This window comes from Saimiri boliviensis, chromosome 3, assembly GCF_048565385.1.
Source record: "Saimiri boliviensis isolate mSaiBol1 chromosome 3, mSaiBol1.pri, whole genome shotgun sequence".
Taxonomy (NCBI): Eukaryota; Metazoa; Chordata; class Mammalia; order Primates; family Cebidae; genus Saimiri; species Saimiri boliviensis.
Window position 1 is genome coordinate 89889618 of NC_133451.1, and position 12100 is coordinate 89901717.

Below are 12100 nucleotides of genomic sequence, written 5' to 3' on the forward strand. Positions count from 1 at the left end.
TCTCTATGGAATCATCCCTGTCTTACACTTGACAGCCTTTTTCCTACAGATTGGAGCCTGCTCAAATATCACCTCCTCAGGGAAACTTTCTATAATTCTGTTGACTAGGTTATATTTTCTTGCCATATGGTTTCATAGCACAGTATGGCACTTATTCAAAATACTCTCACACCAATTAGAGTTATATAATAAATATGTATAACTTTGCTGCTGTGAGGGCAAATATCATGTCCACCTTGTTCACAACAATCTTTTGAGGTACTAGCATAGGATGTGACACATAGTAAATATTCAGTAGTAAACAAGTGAATTAACGAACCAAGGTCATCGGCTGTGGGTATATTGCTTGAAGGCTAGCTGTCTACTCTTCCTCCAGGTCTTCAGTGAGCTCCACCTTTGTTACTTCAGAATAATCCAGTCACTGACACTGGCACTCGCTATTTGTCTGAAACTAGCCTTTTAGTGTCACACCTGTGTGTGTGGCTTTTCTTTCAACACCTAATATTTAGTATTTTTCTCCACACATACAACTTCACAATAATCATCTAATCCCAGATTTTGGAACCCCTCAGGCTGCCTTATTTAGTCACTGTTATCTGTATCTCATGTAGTTGTGCCCTAAGTTGAGACAAAGTGCCTTTGTAGCTCAAGAGACATGAAATATAGTTTAACTAAAACAGCTGCTACTCCTGAGGTCATATCTGATATTCCCAAACATCAAGAAATGTCATGGTGAGACAAATTAAACATCCCTATTTGAAGCAAGATTTGCAAGTAGGAAGCCAGTTCAAAATGTTCCACTCCATCAACACAAAGAAATAATAAACATGGTAATGTTTGCAAAGAGAATGAATTGACAGAGAAGACAAGGCTATGGAGCTTTCCAGAAAGCGAGCTTCTGTATTCTATATACTGGTAAATTCAGCCTTCAGGAATCAGTTGTTCAAAGGTTGATATTTAAGGGTAGTAAGCTTTGAAAATAGACATAAGCAAATAATTAATGTGAGTGAAGTTATAATTAATGAGCTTCTTAGCTCATTTTAAGCTTACAGTCATGTTTTAGCAATTAAGACCGACATAAATATAATATCCCCTCTTACATAAAGAATCTATAAAATTACCATCTCTTTCATCATTTGTATTTCTGTTTCAAGGCAATAGTTCCTCCTATCTCCAGTAGAAGCTTACCTATGTAATATATAAAGTCATGCAATTATCAACTGTAAGTTTATGTTTTATTGAACTATTACATAAAATGTACCTTTTGATTTTATGAGCTTGGGTTTAATAAAATTAGTTAGAGGTTCTAGAATTTAAACTATTACTCTGGGCACTTAGTGGCATAAAGATATATTACTAAATCTTCTCTGACAAAAGGGATCTTGACTTTTAAAGAGAGAGTTGCTTCTGGTGCTTTTTGAAATAATATCCTTAAAGTAATATTTGACATTTAACATAGCTTAAATAAAAACAAATAAAGAAATCACACATATTTTATCATTATCTCAGAAATATTTGCCAAGTCTGCTTCTCTAAATACCTAAACAGTTTATTATTTAATTTATCTCCTCAGAGGTTGGTTGACATTTGCATTTCAATGTTTCCAAAGGATTCTGCACACACACACACACATTTCCAAACAAAGCTATCTTTCATAAATAAATCATTATATTATCGAGACCTGTCTCAACAATCTCATTTTATTGGTATGCCTGAAAGTTGATGTAGAAATAGTTTTCAAATCAAAAGTGATGTCTAAATGAGATTTTTCTGACCACAACAAAACTGTGTATGTCATGATAAGGTCACTGCTTAAAGGGATGGCATAGTGAGTAGGTTTATAAAGAAAAAATGAAATGAGTAACAATTTTGATAATAAACATAGGTTATATTTTTATCTATCTAGGATACATCCTTCAATAGATAAAACAAATTTAAATATCTAAATATATTAATATCTACATGTCAACTCTTTGTTCATAAGTTAAACTTATGTATGTGTTTGTTAAATGTGCCTTCAGGTGTTACAATAATGTGAAATATGGTCATCACCATTAAGTAGCCTAACTACTTGCACTATATCATATTCTATAATTTAGTGTAGAAATTTTAAATAAAGATGAAAATTGGAAGCAGATAAGAGGGAGACTGATTTCAATTGGGGACTACATCTTGGAGAAAAACCTTGAATGATCTAATGAAGGGAAGAAAATTTAACAATAATATAATAATAGATACTTTACATTTTATACCTGTTATTTTTTTGCAGTAAATATCTTAAAATTTGTTTTTGGCAAAAATTCTGTGAAGCATTACATTTCTCACATTACAGATAAGAAGTTTTTAATAAAGATGCTTGACCAAAGCTGGAAACCATCATTCTCAGACAACTAACACAGAAACAGAAAACCAACACTGCATGTTCTCACTCACAAGTGAGAGTTGAACAATGAGATCATATGGACTCAGGGAGGAGAACCTTACACACTGGGGCCTGTCAGTGGGTGTGGGGTTAGAGGAGGGATAGCACTGAGTGAAATACATAATGTAGATGATGGGTTGATGGGTGCAGTCAACCATCATGGCAGGTGTATACTTATATAACAAACCTTCACCTTCTGCACATGTGTTTCAGAACTTAAAGTATAATTTTAAAAAATGCACATGAGAGGATGTACACAAACAAATAAATGGTGAAATAAACTATGCAACGTCAAAAAAAAAAAAAGAAATAGATCATAGATAGATGGTTTCCAGCTTTATCCATGTCCCTGTGAAAGACATAAATGCATTTGTTTTTATGGTTGCATAGTATTCCGTGGTGTATATATGCTACATTTTCTTTATCTAGTCTATCATTATGGGCATTTGGGTTGGTTCCAAGTCTTTGCTATTGTGAATAGTGCTGCATTGAACATATATGTGCATGTGCCTTTATAGTAGAATGATTTATAATCCTCTGGGTATATATCCAGTAATGAGATTGCAGGGTCAAATAGTATTTCTAGTTCTAGATCCTTGAAGAATTGCCACACTGTTTTCTACAATGGATGAACTAATTTACACTCCCACCATCAGTGTAAAAGCATTCCTATTTCTCCACAACCTCTCCAGCATCTGTTTATTCCTGACTTTTTAATGATTGCCATTCTAACTGGCATGAGATGGTATCCCATTGTGGTTTTGATTTGCATTTCTCTAGTGACCAGTGACGGTGAGATTTTTTTCTTGTTTATTGGCCACATAAATGTCCTTTTTTGAGAAGTGTCTGTTCATATCTTTCACCCACTTTTTGATGGAGTTGTTTTATTTTCCTGTAATTTTGTTGAAAGTCTTTGTAGATTCTGGACATTAGCCTTTTGTCAGATGAATAGATTGCAAAAATTTTTTCTTGTTCTGTAGGTTGCCTGTTCATGTTGATGATAGTTTATATCGAAATCAACAACAAAAAGATACAGAAAAATCCTCAAATAATTGATAATTACAAAATATGCTTTTTAAAACCTAACAAAATATGTACAAGCTCTATATGAAGAAAATTATAAGACTCTAATGAAGGATATCAAACAAGATCTGTACAAATGGAGAGATATTTCATGTACAAGGACAAAAAGAATGTCATTTATTTCTACTTTGAATTATAGATTCAAAGCAATCCTAATCAAAACCTCAGGTAGTGATTTCATGAATTTCAACAAACGAATTTAAAGTTTATATAGAAAGGCAAAGACCCAGAATAACTAACACAACATAGAAGGAGAATAAAGTTGGAAGGTGACGGTACCTGATTTCAAAACCTGTATAAAACTACTATAATCACAGCAGTGTGGCATTGGCAAAGGAATAGACATTCGATCAATGGAACAGAACAGAGTCCAGAAATAGACACGTATTGCAGATGATCTCTCACTTACAATGTTGACTTACTTTATTTTCAACTTTACAATGGGTTTGGCATGATATTAAATGAATTTTTTACTTTGCTGAAGACGGGGTCTAGCCATGCTGAAGTACCAAACCAGCCTAATATTTTCAAAAAATTTTTCGTAAAGACAGGGTCTTGCTGTGTTTCCCAGACTGGTTTGGAACTTCTGGCCTCAAGTGATCTTCCCATCCAAACTCCCAAAGCATTGGGAGTAATAGCATGAGTCACCAAGCCTGGCTAAATTCATTTTTGACTTACCATATTGATGACATGATGGGTATCCTGACATAATCCTATCACAAGTCAAGAAGCATCTTTATAGTCAACTGATCTTTGACAATTGAGTAAAGGCAATTTAATAGAAAAAAGGATAGTCTTTTCAACAACTTGGAATGGAACAACTAGACATTCTCATGCACACAAAAAATGAATCTGGACATAACTTTACACCTTTTACAAAAATTAACATGAAATGGATTAGAGACCTCACTGAAAAATGCAAAGATATAAAACTCCTAGAAGATTACATAGGAAAAAATCTAGGTGATCTTAGTTTTGGCAATGAATTCTTAGATACAACACCAAAAGCATAATACATAAATGAAAAAAACCTGACAAATTAGATTTTATTAAAATTATAAACTGCTATTCTACAAAAAGGTTAAGAGAATGAAATGACAAGTCAGAGACTGGGAGAAAAGTTTTGTAAAACACACATCTGAAAAAGGGCAGGTATCCAAAACACACAAAGAAATCTTAAAACCCCAAAATAAAAAACAAACAAGCCAACTAAAGTATAGATGAAAGGTTTGAGCAGACATCTCACCTAAAAAGATATTCAGATGGCAAATAAGCACATCAAAACGATGTTCCATATCATATGTTAGTAGGTAGTTTCAAATAAAAACAGTGAGCTATCAATACACATCCATTAACATGGCAACAGTCTAGAATACTGACAGTACATGTTAGTGAAGATACAAAGTGGCAGAAACTGTCATTCATTGCAGGTAGGAGTGAAAACGGTACAGCTAACTCTGAAAGACTTTTTGGCAGTTTCTTATAGAACTAAACATTTGCTTACATATGATCCAGTAACAGATTTCCCTCATAAATACCCAAATGAATTGGCAACTTAAATCCACACAAAACAACCTGCACATGAATATGTATAGCACCTCTCTTCATAATTGCTGAAACTTAAAAGCAACCAAGATGTCCTTCAATAAGCGAATGGAGAAATAAATTCTGGTGCATCCATACAAAGAAATATTATTCCAATGTAAAAATAAATGTTATCAAGCCACAAAAAGACATAGAGGAACCTTAAGTGCATATTGCTAAGTGGAAGAAATCAATGTGATAAAGCTACATACTGTGTTCATACTACATACACATGAAAAGTGTATGACATTCATAAAAAGGCAAAACTACAGAGACCATAAAAGGATTAGTGGTTGCCAGGGATTCAAAGTGGGGAGGAGGAATGACCAGGCAGAGCAAATGGGATTTTTAGGACATTTAAACTACTCTGTACAATATTACTATGGTGTATTTATATCATGAAATTTGTCAAAACCTCTATAATGTACACTACAAAAATTGAAACCTACTGTAAACTATGGACTTTATGAATAATAACTGTAAATATTGTCTCATCAATTGTAACAAATGTATACACTATTTAAAATGTTAATCATAGGGGAAATTGAGAAGGGTCTGTGATGTTAGTGTTGCTGTCATCTAGAGGGCAGAGGCCAGGGATACTGCCAAACATCCTACAGTGCAAAGGACAGCCTCCCCTGTAACCCACGATCATCTGCTCCAAAATATCAATAGCGTTACAACTGAGAAACCCTGTTCTCGATGTTTTGTTTTGTTTGTGGCATCTCTATGTAAAACATTTTTTAAATTATTTTCCATTTATCTAACTAATCAGAAGAGAAAAAGTTCTTTATTAACATTATTTGATATGAACAATCTAAATAACAAAAGATAGGTTTTTTTTTTAATACTAACAGGCATTTTCAGCCAGCATTCTAATAGCAAAAACATAGATTATTATTTTTTAAAAATCCTTGCTTCACTGCTAGATATTGTCAAACAAGCATTTATTTTGGTGATTGTTTTTTGGCCAGTTTTCATTGCAACACTTAAACAGTCAGGTTTTTTTTTGAGACAGTCTCACTTTTGTCACCCAGGCTGGAGTGCAACGACGCAATCTCGGCTCACCCCAACCTCTGCCTCCTGTGTTCAAGCAATTCTCCTGCCACAACCTCCCAAGTAGCTGGGATTACAGGCGTGAGCCACCGCGCCTGGCCTTTTCCTTTTCTTTTCATTTTTCTTTTCTTTTCTTTTTTAAACAGACTATTGTTATTGGAAAAAATAACAGCCCTAGCAAGAGAAGACAGAAACTCAAGGAAATCTGTTAGCCTTAATGACTCTGTTCAGACTTTAGTATAGGTCTCTGATCGTTTCTTTTTAAGAAATCTAGAATTCAGGCTTTCGATTTATGGGAAAATCCAAGCATCGGTAGAAAGCCACTCTATTTGCAGAGCCCTAACTAATGTAAGATTGCCAATTTGACCAGAGATCTCCCAGCAGGAGGGTTTCTTTCACTGTTCACTCAGAATGGCCGTAAGCCTTAATACTCAGAGTTGGATTTACTGTTTTCTTTGGGAGGTCTCTTGAGGGTTTAATACAATTAAAGTGCCGAGTCGCTGTTAACTGCATTTTTCCTTTCAGTTTTTAAATGTATCTTCTAGCTAAGACAAAGCTGAAAACCTGCAACCTCTGAGAGCAACATGCTCATATTTGGTTGGAATTGCGAGTTCTATACTTCATTACAAGGGTTCTGGAGTGGTTGTGCAGATATAGCAGTGCTGAAATCAACAGCAGGTGTAGCCTCTGTGGCGGTGATTATGGGATATTTTTAACAATGCTGTAAATAACCAGCAGTTACAATAATAAGAGACATTTTCAGTTGTCACATTTGGGGGAAGGTTGCTACTAGCACTTAGTGGAAGAGACCAGGCATGCTCCTGCTAAAAATCCCGCAATGCGCAAGACAGGCCCCCACAACAAAGAGTTGTCTGGCCCCAAATGTCAATATCACCAAGGTTGCAAAATTATGGTCTATGGACTTACTCATCTTCATCAGCATTGTAAAAAATTTCCCAAGTTATATATCTTTTCTTTTTTTTTATTGCAACATTTTTATTAGAGCCTCTTATGTACCCATTTATTTAGTATGCATTTTTAAAAAAATTTTCTTTCTTTTCTTTATTGCACTTTAGGTTCTGGGGTACATGTGCAGATCATGCGGGATTGTTGCATAGGTACATATGTAGCAATGTGGTTTGTTGCCTCCCTCCCCCTGTCACCTATATCTGGTATTTCTCCCCATTTTGTCCCTCCACAAGCTCCCCATCCCCCGGCTGTGCCTCCCCTGACCCCAACAGACAACAGTCTGTGATATTCCCCTCCTTATGTCAGTGTGTTCTGACTGTTCAACACCCGCCTATGAGTGAGAACATGTTGTGTTTGATTTTCTGTTCTTGTGTCAGTCTGCTGATAATAATGGTTTCCAGATTCATCCATGTCCCTATGAAGGCACAAACTCATCCTTTTTTATGGCTTCATAGTATTCCATGGTGTATATGTGCCACATTTTCCTTGTCCAGTCCATCATCGATGGGCATTTGGGTTGGTTCTAGGTTTTTACTATTGTAAACAGTGCCAAAATGAACATACATGTGCATATGTCTTTATAATAGAAAGATTTATAATCCTTTGGCTATATACCCAGTAATGGGATTACTGGGCCAAATGGAATTCCTATTTCTAGGTCCTTGAGGAATCACCACACTGTCTCTCACAATGGTTGAACTAATTTACACTCCCACCAACAGTGTAAAAGTGTTCCTATTTCTCCACATCCTCTCCAGCATCTGTTGCCTCCAGATTTTTTAATGATCGCCATTCTATCTGGAGTGAGATGGTATCTCAATGTGGTTTTGATTTGCATTTCTCTGATGACCAGTGATGATGAGCATTTTTTCATATGTTTTTTGGCCTCAAGAATGTCTTCTTTTGAAAAGGGTCTGTTCATATCCTTTGCCCACTTTTGAATGGGTTTGTTTGTTTGTTTTTCCTGTAAGTCTGTTTCATTCTTTGTAGATTCTGGATATTAGACCTTTGTCCAATGGGTAGATTGCAAAAATTTTTTCCCATTTTGTTGGTTGCTGGTTCACTTTAATGATTGTTTCTTTTGCTGTACAGAAGCTCTGGGGTTTAATTTGGTACAATTTGTCTTTTTTGGCTTTTGTTTCCTATGCTTTTGGTGTTTTAGTCATGAAGTCCTTGCCTATACCTATGTCTGAAGAGTTTTACCTAGGTTTTCTTCTAGGGTTTTTATGGTGTTATTTCTTATGTTTGAGTCTTTAATCCATCTGAAGTTAATTTTAGTGTAAGGTGTCAGGAAGAGGTCCAGTTTCTGCTTTCTGCACGTGGCTAGCCAGTTTTCCCAACACCATTTATTAAGTAGGGAATCCTTTCCACATTGCTTGTTTTTGTCCTGTGTGTCAAAGATCAGATGGTTGTAGATGTGTGGCATTGCCTCGAGGCCTCTGTTCTGTTCCATTGGTCTGTATCTCTGTTTTGGTACCAGTACCATGCTGTTTTGATTACTGTAGCCTTGCAGTATATTTTGAAGTAAGATAGTGTGATGCCTCTAGCTTTGCAAAGTCCTCATGCTGTTTTTTTCAGCTCCACCAAGCCATTTATAGCCTTCTCTAAGCTATTTATTCTAGTTAGCATTTCATCTAACCTTTTTCAAGGTTCTTAATTTCTTTGCATTGGGTTAGCATGTGTTCTTTTAGCTCTGAGAAGTTATTATCCACCTTCTCAAGCCTGTTTCTGTCAATTCATCAGATTCGTTCTCAATCCAGCTTTGTTCCCTAGCTGTTGAGGAGTTGTGATCCCTTGAAGGAGGAAAGGCATTTTGGTTTTTGGTGTTTTTGTCTTTTGTGTGCTGGTTTCTTCCCATTTTCATGGCTTTATCTACTGTGGTCTTTTTAGTTGGTAACTTTCAGATAAGGTCTCTGAGTCGATGTCCTTTTTGTTGATGTTGAAGCTATTTCTTTCTGTTTCTTAGTTTTCCTACTAACAGTCAGGCCCCGCTGCTGTAGGACTGCTGAGGTCCACTCCAGATCCTGCTTGCCTGGGGATCACCTGAGGCTGCTGCAGAACAGTAAGGGTTGCTGCTGGTTTCTTCTGCTCTTATCTTCATCCCAGAAAGGTACCCTTCTGATGTTAGCCTGAGCTCTCCTTTATGAGGTGTCTTTTTGGGTATACAGGGGTTGGGGAGTTGCTTGAGGAGACAATCTGTCCCGTACAGGAGCTCAAGTGCTCTGCTGGGAGCTCCATTGTTCCATGCAGAACTGCTGGGCAGGTATGTTAAGTCTGTTGCAGTGAAGCTCATAACCACTTCTTTTCCCAGTTGCTCTGTCCTAGGAAGGTCGGGCTTTATTTATAAGTTCCTGATGTGCTGCTGCCTTTTTCCATAGAAGCCCTGCCTGACACGGAGATAGTCTAATCACAGTCTGCCAGCAGAGGCATTGCTGAGCTGCCACAGGCTCTGCCTAGCTGCTGTGTGAACTTCCTTGAGGCAGTTAGAACTGCCTCGGTATTGGCAGACTGCCTTAGTAGTGGCAGACGCCCTTGTCCACACTGAGCTGAACCATCCCAGTTCCTGCTGTGCTTGCTGCAAAACTCTCAATCCAGAGCATTTCAGATTGCTTGTTTTGTAGGGGTGGTATCTGCTGAGCCAGATCACCTGACTCCCTGTCTCAGCCCCCTCCCTTTCAGTTGAATGGGCAACTCTGTCTCCCAGGCATTCCAGGCACCAGTTGAAACTGCCACCCAGATTTGTGTGAGTTTCTGTGGGCCAACCCATGACATCAGCTGAAGCAGCTGTGCTGGAAACTCGTAGCACTTTTTGGCCTAGGAATCTCCTGGTCTGTGGGCAGTGAAAATTTGTTTGGAAATGTGGTGAATATTCACCCTCTGCATTGTTCATTCTGGGAATTGCACTCAGGAGCTATTCCTATTTGGCCATGTTGAAGCCGCCCCACAACTTATATATCTTAAGGTAATACATTATGTGGACCATACCTGAGATAAGAGCGCTTTATAAATGACATTTTCAAGCATGCATTTGTTTTGCAGTGTCTGTCAAGCCATAAAGCTCAATCATATGTTGCTTAATGACAGGGGTACATTCTGAGAAATATTAGGCAATTTTATAATTGTGTGAACATCATGGAGTGTAACCGCATGAGTCTAGATGGTATAACTTAACTACACACCCAGGATGTAAGGTATAGACTATTGGTCCTAGGCTACAAAACTGTACTGAACAGTTATATAATGGTAATTATTTGGGTATCTAAAGATTTCTAAGAATAGAAAAGGCAATGCATTCCCCTATAACATTAAGATGGCTACAGTGTTACTAGGTGATAGGAAATTTTCACTTCACTATAATATTATGGGACTACCATCATACATGCCGTCCATCATTTGCTGAAACATCTTTATGTGGTGCCTCACGGTATTTCTGTTATTTTCTTAATTGTCTAAACAGGCTTGGAGAAAATTTTTTGCTGCCTGATAGAACTCCAACAAAAGGGTCTTTGGAAACTTGAATTTAATATATATCTTCCATCTTCTAGTTTCAGTGCACAAGTCTTTAAAATAAATATATGCCTTATAGTTACTAGTGATACATGATGCTTGAAATTGTCACGCTAAGCAGTTATTTCCAATTATTATTATTGTTTCTGGTTCATTCTTTTCTTACACATATCTGGAGAAGCCATATGTGATTATTTTCCAATTACCCAAAAAAAACCATTCTCAAAAGAAAACCTTTCAATATTTGTATTGTGTAAAAAGATCAACTTAATCATCAAACCGATACTTCAATTAATTGAATCAAAATTCTGCAGTCAAATTGTCACTCAAAATACACAGAGCCCTATTTTAAGTGATTTTGTCAAGCATTTGCAAGACTTATAAAACTAACTTGAGGCTGAGTGTGTTGGCTTATGCCTGTAATGCCAGCACTTTGGGAGGCCAGCACTTTGGGAGGCTGAAGTGGGTGGATCACCTGAGTTCAGAAGTTCAAGATCAACTGACCAACATGGTGAAAACCCATCTCTACCAAAAATATAAAAAATTAGCCAGGCATGGTGGCAGGGGCCTGTAATCCCAGCTACATGGGAGGCTGGGGCAGGAGAATTGCTTAAACCTGGAAGGCAGAGGTTGCAGTGAGCAGAGATCGTGCCATTGCACTCCAGCCTGGATGAAAAGAGCAAGACTGTCTCAAAAAAAAAAAAAAAAAAAAAAAAAAAGGCCTAACTTGTTTTGTGCTTGAGACAATGCTTTAATACGAGTCTAAACTGAAAACCAATATTTACCAACCCTATTTTAACCACAGGGTAAGTATTTAACTATATTGTATGTATTTCTTAAACTGTAATTGAGTACATACTGAGATTAAAAATGAATATTACCTATATTCATTATGGAAATGTCAATAATGCACAAAGCTCTTCTGCTTCAACCCACAAACAAGGAATCAATACCAAAGTCCATTCAAGCTTGAAAAAATGGAGACTTGAATAATTGTCCAGTTAATTTAATAAATGTAGACAGTTGACCTAGATAAATCAAGTTGTAAAGAACTCTTTTACCTCATTAGCATTTTTGGCCTGAATTATCCAGATAATTATTCCAATTTTCCACATCACTTTGCCCATATTGACAGACCGTCTTTCAATTTTTCATGCAAATGCATTTCTTCTGTTCTGCTTAAAGCTAGCAAGGAGTGCATTCTTTATGATGCAAATCTAGTATTTCCCTGTTTTGTTGATGCTTTTTGAAATGTTATCATCTCTGTATGTATAACCTTTAACACACTATAGATAATTTGACCATAATGGTGCCAAATAATCTATTCATGCATTACATAGTTCTGATTAGAAAAAATCTCTTGACTATTCTGCTCCACTTTTCTTCATTTATGTATGATTTATTTGAATTTCTGCAGAACATGTTTTTCGTTTGCCTTCTCTCCAAAAAGATTTCTATTCAGTCACTGAAAGAATTTCA